Raw genomic sequence first — 14,617 nt, forward strand, 5'->3', positions numbered from 1 at the left:
AAGGAGGGGGAAAGACCTATACTTTGAAAAGTATGTTAACACTGAGAAAGGAAATTGAAAATGATAGAAAGAAATGGAAAGTTAAATCATGCTCTTGGATTAGAAGAATTATGTTAACAATGGATACACTATGCAAAGTTATCTAGATATTTAATGTGATCCCTATCAAAATACCCAAGACATTTCCCACAGATCAAGAACAAATAATCCTAAAATCATATAGAACTCGAAATACCCACAAAATGCCAAAAAAACTATTGAGAAAAAAGAGCAAAGCTGGAGGCATGACCCTCCCAGATTTCAAGTTATGCAACATTACTATAGTAATCAAAACAACCATACTGACACACACAAAAATCATAGTCTAGAAATAAACCATAGTCCACACACTTATGGTCAATTAATCTACAACAAAGGAGGCAAGACTATACATTGGAGAAAAAACAGTCTCTCCAGTAATTAAGTGGTGGTTAAGAAGCTGGACAGTTCCATACAGAACAACCAGGCGAGCATTTGCTCACACCATCTACAAAAATAACTTCAAAATTTATCAAAGACCTAAATGAAAGAACTAAAACCATGAAATTCATGGAACAGAACATAGGCAGACCACTCTTTTGACAAATTGTACCAATACATTTTGGATGTCTCCTAAAGCTAAAGAAATAAAAGCAAAAATAAAGAAATGGGACCCAATCAATGTAATACACCACATTAACAAATTGAAAAATAAAAGCCATATTATTACCTCAATAGATACAGAAAAAGCCTTTGACAAATTCAACATCCATTTATGATAAAAACTCTCCAGAAAGCAGGAATAGAAGGAATATGCCTCAACATAATAAAAGCTATTTACGACAAACCCACAGCAAACATTATCCTCAATGGTGAAAAATTGAAAGCATTTCCCCTAAAGTCAGGAACAAGACAAGGGTGCCCCCTTTCACCACTACTATTGAACGTAGTTTTGGAAGTTTTTGCCATAGCAATCAGAGCAGAAAAAGAAATAAAAAGAATCCAAATTGGAAAAGAAGAAGTAAAACTCTCACTGTTTGCAGATGGCATGATCCTCTACATAGAAAACCCTAAAGACTCCATCAGAAAATTACTAATCAATGAATATAGTAAAGTTACAGGATATAAAATCAACACACAGAAATCCCTTGCATTCCTATACATTAATAATGAGAAAATAGAAAGAGAAATTAAGGAAACAATTCTATTCATCTTTGCAACGAAATGAGTAAAATACTTAGGAATATATCTACCCAAAGAAACTAAAGACCTAAATATAGAAAACTATAAAACATTGGTGAAAGAAATCAAAGAGGACACTAATAGATGGAGAAATATACCATGTTCATGGATTGGAAGACTCAATATAGTGAAAAATGAGCATACTACCCAAAGCAATCTATAGATTCAATGCAATCCCTATCAAGCTACCAGCGGTATTTTTCACAGAGCTAGAACAAATAATTTCACAATTTGTATGGAAATACAAAAAACCTCAAATAGCCAAAGCAATCTTGAGAAAGAAGAATGGAACTGGAGGAATCAACCTGTCTGACTTCAGGCTCTACTACAAAGCCACAGTCATCAAGACAGTATGGTACTGGCAAAAAGACAGAAATGTAGATCAATGGAACAAAATAGAAAGCCCAGAGATAAATCCACGCACCTATGGACACCTTATCTTTGACAAAGGAAGCAAGAATATACAATGGAGTAAAGACAATCTCTTTAACAAGTGGTGCTGGGAAAACTGGTTAACCACTTGTAAAAGAATGAAACTAGAACACTTTCTAACACCACACACAAAAATAAACTCAAAATGGATTAAAGATCTAAACATAAGACCAGAAACTATAAAACTCCTAGAGGAGAACATAGGCAAAACACTCTCTGACATAAATCACATCAGGATCCTCTATGACCCACCTCCCAGAATATTGGAAATAAAAGAAAGCAAAAATAAACAGATGGGACCTAATTAAAATTAAAAGTTTCTGCACAACAAAGGAAACTATAAGCAAGGTGAAAAGACAACCTTCAGAATGGGAGAAAATAATAGCAAAAGATGCAACTGACAAAGAATTAATCTCAAAAATATACAAGCAACTCCTGCAGCTCAATTCCAAAAAAATAAATGATCCAATTTAAAAAAATGGGCCAAAGAACTAAACAGACATTTCTCCAAAGAAGACATACAGATGGCTAACAAACACATGAAAAGATGCTCAACATCACTCATTATCAGAGAAATGCAAATCAAAACCACAATGAGGTACCATTTCACACCAGTCAGAATGGCTGTGATCCAAAAGTCTACAAGCAGTAAATGCTGGAGAGGGTATGGAGAAAAGGGAACCCTCTTACACTGTTGGTGGGAATGCAAACTAGTACAGCCACTATGGAGAACAGTGTGGAGATTCCTTAAAAAGCTGGAAATAAAACTGCCATATGACCCAGCAATCCCACTGCTGGGCATACACACCAAGGAAACCAGAATTGAAAGAGACACATGTACCCTAATGTTCATCGCAGCACTGTTTATAATAGCCAGGACATGGAAGCAACCTAGATGTCCATCAGCAGATGAATGAATAAGAAAGCTTTGGTACATATACACAATGGAGTATTACTCAGCCATTAAAAAGAATACATTTGAATCAGTTCTAATGAGGTGGATGAAACTGGAGCCTATTATACAGAGTGAAGTAAGCCAGAAAGAAAAACACCAATACAGTATACTAACGCATATAATATGGAATTTAGAAAGATGGTAATGATAACCATGTATGCGAGACAGCAAAAGAGACGCAGATGTATAGAACAGTCTTTTGAACTCTGTGGGAGACGGCAAGGGTAGGATGATTTGGGAGAATGGCATTGAAACATGTATAATATCATATGTGAAATGAATTGCCAGTCCAGGTTTAAGGCATGATACAGGATGCTCGGGGCTGGTGCACTGGGATGACTCAGAGGGATGGTATGGGGAAGGAGGTGGGAGGGGGATTCAGGATGGGGAACACATGTACACTCATGGCATATTCATGTTGATGCATGGCAAAACCAATATAATATTGTAAAGTAATTAGCCTCCAATTAAAATAAATAAATTTATATTAAAAAAATAAATTTAAAAGTTTTGCACAGCAAAGGAAACCATTCAAAGCATGAAAAGATAGCCTACAGAATGGGAGAAAATGTTTGAAAATGGCATGTCCAACAAGCGATTAATATCCAAAATATATGAACAAATATATATAAACAGCTCATATAACTCTGTTAATATTAAAAAAAACTCAAAAACAATCATTTAAAAAGTTTTATTGTTGTTTAAAATGGGCAGAAGGTGTGGAAAGACATTTTTCAAAAGTAGACACACAGGTGAATAGCAGGCACATGAAAAGATGCTCAACATCACTAACTGCTAGAGAAATGCAAACAGAGCAAAACAAGGAGCCATGAGATATCACCTCACATCTGTCAGAATGGCCATCATCAAAAACTTTAACAAATGTGGGCAAAATGTGGGTTGGGAAAAGGGAACCTCTGTACAAAGTTAGTGGGAATGTAAATTGGTGCAGCCACTATAGAAGACAGTATGGAGTTCCTCAAAAACTAAACATACAGCTACCATATGTTCCAGCAACTCCACTCCTGGGTATATATCTGGAAATAAAACACTAATTCAAGAAGATTCATGTACCCCAAAGTTCATAGTGTCTTGATGAAGGTAAAAGCTGCTGCTGCTGCTAAGTCCCCTCAGTTGTGTCCGACTCTGTGCGACCCCCATAGACGGCAGCCCACCAGGCTCCCCTGTCCCTTGGAATCTCCAGGCAAGAACACTGGAGTGGGTTGCCATTTCCTTCTCCAATGCATGAAAGTGAAAAGTGAAAGTGAAAGTGAAGTCGCGACGCCATGGACTGCAGCCCACCAGGCTCCTCTGTCCATGGGATTTTCCAGGCAAGAGTACTGGAGTGGGTTGCCATTGCCCTCTCTGAAGATAAAACAGGAGAGTGAAAAAGCTGGCTTAGAACTCAACATTCTAAAAACTAAGATCATGGCATCCAGTCCCTGCCTTCATGGCAAACAGAAATGGAAAAGTGGAAGTAGTGACAGAGTTTCTTTTCTTGGGCTCTAAAATCACTTCAGATGGTGGCTGCAGCCCTGAAATTAAAAGACACTTGCTCCTTGAAAGAAAAGTTATGACAAACACAAATAGCATATTAAAAAGCAGAGACATTGCTTTGACAGCAAAGGTCTGTGTAGTCAAAGCTATGGATTGTCCAGTAGTCGTGTATGGATATGAAAGTTGGACCCTAAAGAAGGCTGAGCATCAAAGAATTGACGCTTTCAAACTGTAGTGTTGGAGAAGACTCCTGAGAGTCCCTTGGGAAGCAAGGAGTGCAAACCAGTCAATCCTAAAGGAAATCAACCCTGAATATTCATTGGAAGGACTAATGCTAAAGCTGAAGCTCCAATAGTCATGGCTACCTTGTGCGAAGAGCTGACTCACTGGAAAAGACTCTGATGCTGGGAAAGATTGAGGGCAGGGGGAGAAGGGGACGCAGAGGGAGAAGGGGACAACAGAGGATGAGATGGTTGGATGGCATCACCAACTCAATGGACGTGAGTTTGATCAAACTCCAGGCAATAGTGAAGGGCAGGGAAGCCTGGCATGCTGTAGTCCTTGGGGTCACAAAGAATTGGACATGACAGTGACTGAACAACATCAGCAGATGTTTATAGCAGCATTATATATGATAGTCAATACATGGACGCAACCCAGATGTCCAGAAGCAGATGAATGGATAAAGAAGATGTGGTATACATACATAAAAATGAACTTACAATGCATTAAGACTTAAATGCATTAAGACTTACAATGCATTAAGACTTAAATGTAAGGATGTAATGCTTAGAGGAAAACACAGGCTGAACATTCTCTGACATAAATTGCAACAATATATTTTTGGATCCACCTCCTCCAGTAATTAAAAGCAAAAATAAATGAAATCTAATTAAACTTAAAAGCTTTTGCATAGCAAAGAAAACCATAAACAATATGAAAAGACAACCCACAGAATGAGACAAAATCTTTTTAAATGATGCAATTGACAAGGGATTAATCTCTAGAATATGCAAACAGTGCATGCAGCTCAATATCAAAAACAAACAACCCAGTCAGAAACTGGGCAGAAGATCTAAACAGACATTTCTCCAGAGAAGACATACAGATGGCCAAGAAGCACACGAAAAGATGTTCAACCTCACTAATTACTAGAGAAATGCAAATAGAAGCTACAATGAGGTATCATTTCACACTGGTCAGAACGGCCATCATCAAAAAGACAACCCAGAGGGATAGGGTGGGGAAGGAGGTGGGAGGGGGTTTCAGGGTGGAGGCGGGACACATGTATACCTGTGGCTGATTCATTTTTGTATGGCAAAAACCATCACGATATTGTACAGTAATTATCCTCCAATTAAAATAATTTGTAAAAAAAAAAAGTCTCCAAACAATGAATGCTAGAGAGGATGTGGAGAAAAGGGAACCCTCTGGCACTGTTGGTAAGAATGTAAACTAACACAGCTGCTATGGAGAGCAGTATGGAGGGTCCTTGAGAAACTAGAAATAAAACTACCATATGACCCGGCAATCCCAGTTCTGTGCATATACCCTGAGAAAACCGTCATTCAACAAGACCAGTGTTCACTGCAGCACTGTTACAATAAAGCTAGGATGGAACCTAGACATGTACCAGCAGATGACTGAAGAGGCTGCGGTACATATATACAATGGCATTACCATTCAGCCATAAAAAGAAACGAATGTGAATTGGCTCTAGTGGGGTGGATGAAGCTACAGCCTGTTAGACAGAGTGAAGTAAATAAAAAAAGCAAGTATTGTATATTAATGCATGGAGTGAAGTAAAAGTCGCTCAGTTGTGTCTGGCTCTTTGCGACTGTATAGTCCATGGAATTTTCCAGGCCAGAGTACTGGAGTGGGTAGCCTATCCCTTCTGCAGGGGATCTTCCCAACCCAGGGGTTGAACTGTGGTCTCCTGCATTGCAGGTGGATTCTTTACCAACTGGGCTATAAGGATAGCTATAAGCTATCCATATTATATCCATATTAATGCAGGTATATGGAATTTAGGAAAATGGTTCTCAGGAACCTTTTTGCAGGGCAGCAGTAGAGATGCAAACAGAGAGAACAGACTTGTGGACACAGTGGAAAATTCCAGTGGGAATTTTTTGTATGATGCAGAGTGTGTGACCTTGTGCTCTGTGTGGTAGGATGGGGTGGGAGGTGGGAGGTTCACGAGGGAGGGGACATAAGTATACCTATAGCTGATTCATGCTGACGTATGACAGAAACCATCACAATATTGTAAAGCAATTATACTCCAATTAATTTTTTTGAAAATCATCTTAAAAAGTAGATTTGAGATTAAAATGTATACGGTATAAAGAAAAGGTCAGAAGAAGAGCATTAAATGAAATATGAAGCATTAAAAAGTCTACAAATAATAAATGCTGGAGAGGGTGTGGGAAAAGGGGAACCCTTCTACACTGTTGGTGGAAATGTAAATTAGTACAGTCACTATGGAGAACATTATGGAGATTACTTAAAAAACTAAAACTAGAACTACTCTATGATGAGGCAGTCCCACTCCTGGGCATATGTCCAGAGAAAACCATAATTCAAAATGACACAGGCACCCCACTGTTCCCTGCAGCACTATTCGCAATATCCAGCACATGGAAATAGCTCAAATGTCCATTCGAAGGATGAATGGATGAAGAAGATGTGGTGCATGTATACCATGAAATTATCACTCTGTCATAAAGAATGAAATAATCCTATTTACAGCAACATGGATGGACTGAAAAATGGTCATACTAAGGGAAGTGAGATATGATACCACCTATGCCAAAGCCTTTGACTGTGTGGATCACAATAAACTGTGGAAAATTCTGAAAGAGATGGGAATACCAGACCACCTGACCTGCCTATATGCAGGTCAGGAGGCAACAGTTAGAACTGGACATGGAACAACAGACTGGTTCCAAATAGGAAAAGGAGTACGTCAAGACTGTATATTGTTACCCTGCTTATTTAACTTATATGCAGAGTACATCATGAGAAACGCTGGACTGGAAGAAACACAAGCTGAAATCAAGATTGCCAGGAGAAATATCAATAACCTCAGATATGCGGATGACACCACCCGTATGGCAGAAAGTGAAGAGGAACTAAAAAGCCTCTTGATGAAAGTGAAAGAGGAGAGTGAAAAAGTTGGCTGAAAGCTCAACATTCAGAAAACGAAGATCATAGCATCTGGTCCCATCATTTCATGGGAAGTAGATGGGGCAACAGTGGAAACAGTGTCAGACTTTATTTATTGAGGCTCCAAAATCACTGCAGATGGTGATTGCAGCCATGAAATTAAAAGACGCTTACTCCTTGGAAGGAAAGTTATGACCAACCTAGATAGCATATTAATATTGTGAAGTAATTAGCCTCCAATTAAAAAAAATAAATTTAAATTTTAAAAAAAGAGCAGAGACATTACTTTGCCAACAAAGTTCTATCTAGTCAAGGCTATGGTTTTTCCAGTGGTCATGTATGGATGTGAGAGTTGGACAGTGAAGAAAGCTGAGCACCGAAGAATTGATGCTTTTGAACTGTGGTGTTGGAGAAGACTCTTGAGAGTCCCTGGGACTGCAAGGAGATCCAACCAGTTCATCCTAAAGGATATCAGTCCTGGGTGTTCATTGGTAGGACTGATGCTGAGGCTGAAACTCCAATACTTTGGTTACCTCATGAGAAGAGTTGACTCATTGAAAAAAAGACCCTGATGCTGGGAGGGATTGGGGGCAGGAGGAAAAAGGGACAACAGAGGATGAGATGGCTGGATGGCATCACCGACTTGATGGACATGAATTTGGGTGAACTCCGGGAATTGGTGATAGACAGGGAGGCCTGGTGTGCTATGATTCATGGGGTCACAAAGAGTCGCACATGACTGAGCTACTGAACTGAACTGAACTGAATTGGAATCTAATAAAAATGATACAAATGAATTTATTTACCAAACAGACTCACAGATCTCAAAATCAAACTTATGGTCACCAAAGGGGAAAACTTGTGGGAAGGCTAAATTAGGAGATTGGGATTAACATATACACACCACTCCAGATAAAATAGATAACTATTAAGCACCTACTGGGTAGCATAGGGAACTCTACTCAATATTCTGTAATAACCTATATGGGAAGACAATCTGCAAAAGAATGGATATATGTAACTGATTCCCTGAGCTGTACACCTGAAGCTACCGCAGCATTTTAAGTCAGCCATATTCCAGTGAAAGTGAAAGTAACTCAGTCGTGTCCGACTCTTTGCGACCCCATGGACTACACAGTCCGTGGAATTCTCTAGGCCAGAGTACTGGAGTGGCTACCCTTTCCCTTTTCCAGGGGATCTTTCCAACGCAGGGATCAAACCCAGATCTCCCGCATTGCAGGCAGATTCTTTACCAGCTGAGCCCCCAGGGAAGCCCAAGAATACTGTACTGGGTGGCCTATCCCTTCTCCAGTGTATCTTCGCGACCCAGGAATGGAACCAAGTCTCCTGCACTGCAGGTGGATTCTTTACTAGCTTAGCTACCAGGGAAGCCCCATAGATCCGTATACTTTAATAAAAAAGCAAATTAGTTAGACATGATGCCTCTCTCAAATTCCAAAGAAAACCAACAAAGACAGAACTCAGTTCCCAGAAATTGTCTCTGGCATGGTTTTGTCTTGGCTTTTCAAGCATGATTGGAAGTCCATTGACACAAATCCACCTAAGGGGGTGGGGGACGCCCTCAGGGGCCCACTTGCTGAGGGGACAGGGGTGGCCAGCCTGAACAGCAGTGTTGCCCTGTCACTGCAGCATGGAACCTGATGTCCTGGTGACAGCAAACAGCTCCTACAAAGCCAGCAGTGACACTCAAAGGCACAGGCCGACAGGCTGGGTTTCTGAGCAGCTTCTCCCCTGGGAGCTGCTTTCAGGGCAGTCTCTATTCACAGAACCTGATCTGACAACTCTGACATCAACTCTATAAGACTTCAAGAGCTGTGTTTGCCCCTCACAGCAATGTCCCCCTGCGCAAAGCCCGATGACTCCTCCCGGGCAAATCTCTAAGAACTCAGCCACAGTATAAGCAGCCAAGAGAAAGAAACCCCCACCCCAAAAGTGTATCTGATTATGAGTTCAACAGTTATCCACTTCTCTCCCACTCATCTCCACACTTCTTCACTCTACTAAGGCCCTGTCTGTGGAAGGTGAGGTCAAGCTCCAGATTCACAAATTTCATCTTGGCGAAAGACTAACCTGCCTTGCCCTAGGAACCCACTCAGTGATAGAGGAAGTAGTGGCACCACAAAATACAAGGGCTTGGTCATGATGAAACAGGATAGCAAGTGTTCAGTCTTCTCCCATGATTTGGGGTTTATAATGCATTTTGACACTAATTAGATGATACTCAAAATAACTCCTTAAAGTGGACATTGTTATCTCTGTCAGAAAGGGAAAGTGAAAGTGAAGTCGCTCAGTCATGTCTGACTCTTTGCAATCCCATGGACTGTAGCCTACCAGGCTCCTCCTGCCATGGGATTCTCCAGGCAAGAGTACTGGAGTGGGTTGCCATTTCTTTCTCCAGGGGATCTTCCCGACTCAGGAATCGAACCTAGGTCTCCTGCATTCCTGGCAGACGCTTTAACCTCTGAGCCACCAGGGAAGCCTGTCAGAAGAGGAAGCTAAAGCCCAGATGGAAAGATTCTCCTAAGATCACAACTTGACGATGATAAAGATCAGTGGCCTTGATTCTTGAGGTTCCTCCCACACAACCCCCCCGCACCCTCAAAACAGTGAGGCCTCCCAGGAAGTGAAGCCCTCTTTTTTCTGGTGAAGGATGAATCTGGTGTTTGGGTGTCTCAAGTTTTTGAGATCGTCATACCATTATCAGAGTTGGGACTGGTTTCATCATCAAGGTGGAGGCCCGTTTCAGGGGATGATCTTTGGTGGAACATTCATATCACTCAGAAGAGTTTTACGGCTGAGTCCTCAGGATATCAGAAGGAACGCAGCACAGAAAGACAATGTTGAAACAACAGATGCAGCTATATTTGCTTCTTAGATCAGTTGTATCCAAGGGCTCAGTCAAGGAATTTAAGCCCAAAGAATTCCAAGGAACAAGAGAGCAAAATATGTGGCAGAATCTCCTAGGAGCCTCTTGTCTGAGCTGCTCGACTTTGCCGACTACTGACCGTGTATTCAAAACATGCTTACTAATACTGAAGTACACAGTGGAAAGTTGCTGAGAGAGTCCATTCTAGAAGTTCTATTCATAAGGGAAAAAAAACACAACAACCTGTAGTGACTGATGTCAGTTAGACTTACTGTGGTGAGCCTTTCACAGGGCACACACCTATCCAGTCACTATTGAATGCCTGAAACTAACAATATTCAATGAGAATTATCCATCTTTTTTTTAATGTAATTATTCACCAGCCCTGGCTTTTCTTTTACTTAAGATGCCCAACAGTTCCTCTCTGACCTCTTTTTCTTCCTGTGTTACTCATTTGCTGATGCCTCCTTCCAGCGACTTGTAAAACCTTTGACCTGTCTCCTTGACCTCCCACAACCAGACAACTCAGAGACAGCCCCTATGCCAGCACATTATACTTGTTCCTTCTCTCCGTGCGGTTAGCTTTCATTAAACAGGGGCAGCACCAACCTTTCTTATTCAGAAACTCTAGCAGCCTCTTCAGTCATTTTTATCAACCTCCTCACTCTCCTCCAAGCCGTGGGACACACTGGGGCCTGACTCATCATGCCCAAGCATGAATAGAGTCACATCTCTCTGCTGCCCGCAAAGAGGTAACGGCACTCTGTTGACCTGACAGACAACTCCTACAAGTCTATTGCAAATATTACTTTAACAACCGCCCTGTACTCACAAGACTCACTGAACTGTGAGCCTTCCATGGACACTCCCTGCACTGGTTCTCTGCGTCATCCCCTGGAAGTGATCTTATTAAATGCTATTCCTTTTCTGGCCCATTTCAGTGTCACTGCCTCCTAAGTCTTTGCAAGTTTACCACTTCTCCTGCCTTTGAACTGCTATAGCACTGTTTTTAAATGAATGATTATACACACATAAACACACACACCAAAGTGAAATACACAAAGTTTTAAGTGTATTGGGGATGAATTTTCACATGTGCCAAAGCCCTTGACTGTGTATATCACAACAAATGGGGGAAAATTCTTAAAGAGATAGGAATACCAGACCACCTGACCTGCCTCTTGAGAAATCTGTATGGAGGTCAGGAAGCAACAGTTAGAACTGGACATGGAAGAACAAACTGGCTCCAAATAGGGAAAGGAGCATGTCAAGGCTGTATATTGTCACCCTGCTTATTTAAGTTTTATGCAGAGTACATCATGAGAAACACTAGGCTGGATGAAGCACAAGCTGGAATCAAGATTGCTGGGAGAAATATCGATAACCTCAGGTATGCAGATGACACCACCCGTATGGCAGAAAGTGAAGAGGAACTAAAGAGCCTCTTGATGAAAGTGAAAGAGGAGAGTGAAAAAGTTGGCTGAAAGCTCAACATTCAGAAAACGAAGATCATGGCATCTGGTCCCATCATTTCATGGGAAATAGATGGGGCAACAGTGGAAACAGTGTCAGACTTTATTTTTTTGGGCTCCAAAATCACTGCAGATGGTGACTGCAGCCATGAAATTAAAAGACACTTGCTCCTTGGAAGAAAAGTTATGACCAACCTAGATAGCATATTCAAAAGACACTACTTTGCCAACAAAGGTCCATCTAGTCAACGCTATGGTTTTTCCTGTGGTCATGTATGGATGTGAGAGTTGGACTGTGAAGAAAGCTGAGCACCGAAGAATTGATGCTTTTGAACTGTGGTGTTGGAGAAGACTCTTGAGAGTCCCTTGGGCTGCAAGGAGATCCAACCAGTCCATCCTAAAGGAGACCAGTCCTGGGTGTTCATTGGAAGGACTGATGCTGAAGCTGGGACTCCAATACTTTGGCCACCTCATGCGAAGAGCTGACTCATTTGAAAAGACCCTGATACTAGGAAAGACTGAGGGCGAGAGGAGAAGGGGATGAGATGGTTGGATGACATCACTGACTCAAAGGACATGAGCTTGAGTAAACTCGAGGAGTTGGTGATGGACAGGGAAGCCTGGCATGCTTCAGTCCATGGGGTTGCAGAGTCGGACACGACTGAGTGACTGAACTGAACTGAACTTCACATACGTGCACACTCATTCACATCAAGATAGAGATTTTTAGAACCAAGAAAATCCCCTTTGTCTATTTGCAGTTATTTTGCAGTTTCACTGTGTTAGTCACTCAGTTGTGTCCAATGCTTTGTGACCCCGTGGACTGTAGGCCATAAGCCACCAGACTCCTCTTTCCATGGAATTCTTCTGTTAAAAATACTGAAGTGGGTAGCCATTCCCTTCTCCAGGGAAGCTCGCCAAACCAAAGACTGAATCCATGTCTCCTGCATTGCAGGCAGATTCTTTACCTCTGAGCCACCAGGGAAGCCCTCTTTCTAGTTAGCACCCTATCGAAATAACTAGTATTCTGACATACATATTCATTCTGCATATTTTTGAACATACAAATGCAATTATACTGTATGTACTCTTTGATGTCTAGTCTCTTTTAACCCCCTAGAATTTTTGAGATTTCATCTCGTCATTGTTCACGTATCTGGATCTGAACTCCTAGGGCACCTAGCTGCCACATCTTCTAAGAAACCCTTACCTTCCTTCATCTTTTTTGTCTCATTGCTAACAAATTACCCCTTACAGGCAATGTTTTCAACCAGTTTATCTTTTATCTCCCACAATACCCCACACTGGGTTCTGACGTATATTGGATGCCCAATACATATTTCTTGAATGAAACGGAGTAAATGGTCAATTCCTTTCCTGGGTTGCTGGATCGCTTCAGCAGTAAGGATCACATCTAAGCAGGATAGCATGTCCTATTGTGAAACGATAAATCACTGGAGAGCTATTTTATAGAGATGATGGTTTTACTAGGCATGGTGTGAAGAGGGAGGTGAAGCAATATCTGAAGCACTTTATCACAGTCGGGGGGAACTGAGAGCAAAGCCTCAACACCTCATGCAATGAAATTGTTTTGTGACATGACCATATGCCTGAGATAAGTTACCATGCCCTGGATTCTGTGGATATTGCATGCTAAGTTGCTTCAGTGTGTCTGACTCATAGTGACGCTATGGACTATAGCCCAGCAGGCTCCACTGTCCATGGAATTTTCCAGGCAAGAATCCTGGAGTGGGTTGCCATTTCCTTTTCCAGGGGATCTTCCCAACCCAGGGATCAAACCCAGGACTCCCACACTGTAGGCAGATTCTTTACTGCCTGAGCCACCAGGGAAGTTCTATATTACAATCATAAATTTGAAACTAAAATTCTTATTCTCAATTAGTACAACATGATGAAGTTCAAGAATTTAAAGTCTGAATGGCACTCAACCAAATATTTAGAAGGGAAATATATTCTGTTTGCCCTTTTATTCTGTGTAGACAGTGAATCTAAAGGGAGGCAGAGGTATTATTCATAGCAATAGCTAGAGCCTGGGACTTCAAGCTACTCAAGTCTTAGGAGGGTGTGGCAATGTAATGGGACAAAGAAAACAAGAGAACTTTTGCAAAGGCTTAAAAGCCTTCTGCAGTGATGCCATCTGCTTTTATGGACAAAGGGCATATTACTTTGTCTCCAAGCTGAAGTCAGGACTCCATAATGCACTGTCAAGACCTCTGACTCTCAAGTAGAGAATGACAATGGCTACCACGAGATGCCTCAGCTGGCGATAGCCCCTCTGTCCATTCATAAACCACCTTAGACTCAGGAGGGGAATCAATTATAGAGCAAATGTTCAAGAATAGATTCTTAAAGGCTCTGGAGAGAAGGACATTACCTCTGGGCTATTTGGGTGATTATTATCAAGACTGTGGTTGAGTTTCTCTAAACTGAGTAATTTACTCAGTTAATTATTCACCAGTTTAGTCAGTGAAAAGCTAAGTTTCCAACAGTGCCTGTTTGCAAATGAAGCAGTAAATTCAGTTTTTCTAAACCTAATTCTTCCTGCTTCCTCCTCAAACTCTGAGGCCAGAATTTATTAATTCTCTGGTGTTACTTTCTGATCCTTAATGACTACAATGAAAAGTCATCTCGAGTTTGCCTGTGAGGCCAAATTATCTATTGGAATTAAAAGGAAAAAAAAATAGAAAAGAAAAGTGAGCTGAGAGTATTATTCAAAGAGTTCAAATATATCCTGGTTTGAGCCCAAGATTGTATCATAAACTAAAGAAACAGATATAGAATAAAACCATGAAACAGTTAGAAGCTCATATGGGTGAATGTCATCTGATGTTGCTATCGTGAAGGCCTTTCTGAAGCGGTAGTACTCAACTCTGATGTCCCGGTATAATCACCCAGGGAGCTTTTGAAAACCTTGATGCCTTTGTAGGA

General features: G+C 41.2%; 1 protein-coding gene across 1 annotated transcript in view; it reads left to right on the forward strand.

Annotated features, from left to right (window-relative positions):
- The window catches only part of GRM7 (glutamate metabotropic receptor 7), an 884,992-nt gene that overhangs the window by 825,091 nt on the left and 45,284 nt on the right, over positions 1-14,617 (forward strand). The window lies entirely within an intron of this gene.

The sequence above is a fragment of the Budorcas taxicolor genome, chromosome 1, assembly GCF_023091745.1.
Source record: "Budorcas taxicolor isolate Tak-1 chromosome 1, Takin1.1, whole genome shotgun sequence".
NCBI lineage: Eukaryota > Metazoa > Chordata > Mammalia > Artiodactyla > Bovidae > Budorcas > Budorcas taxicolor.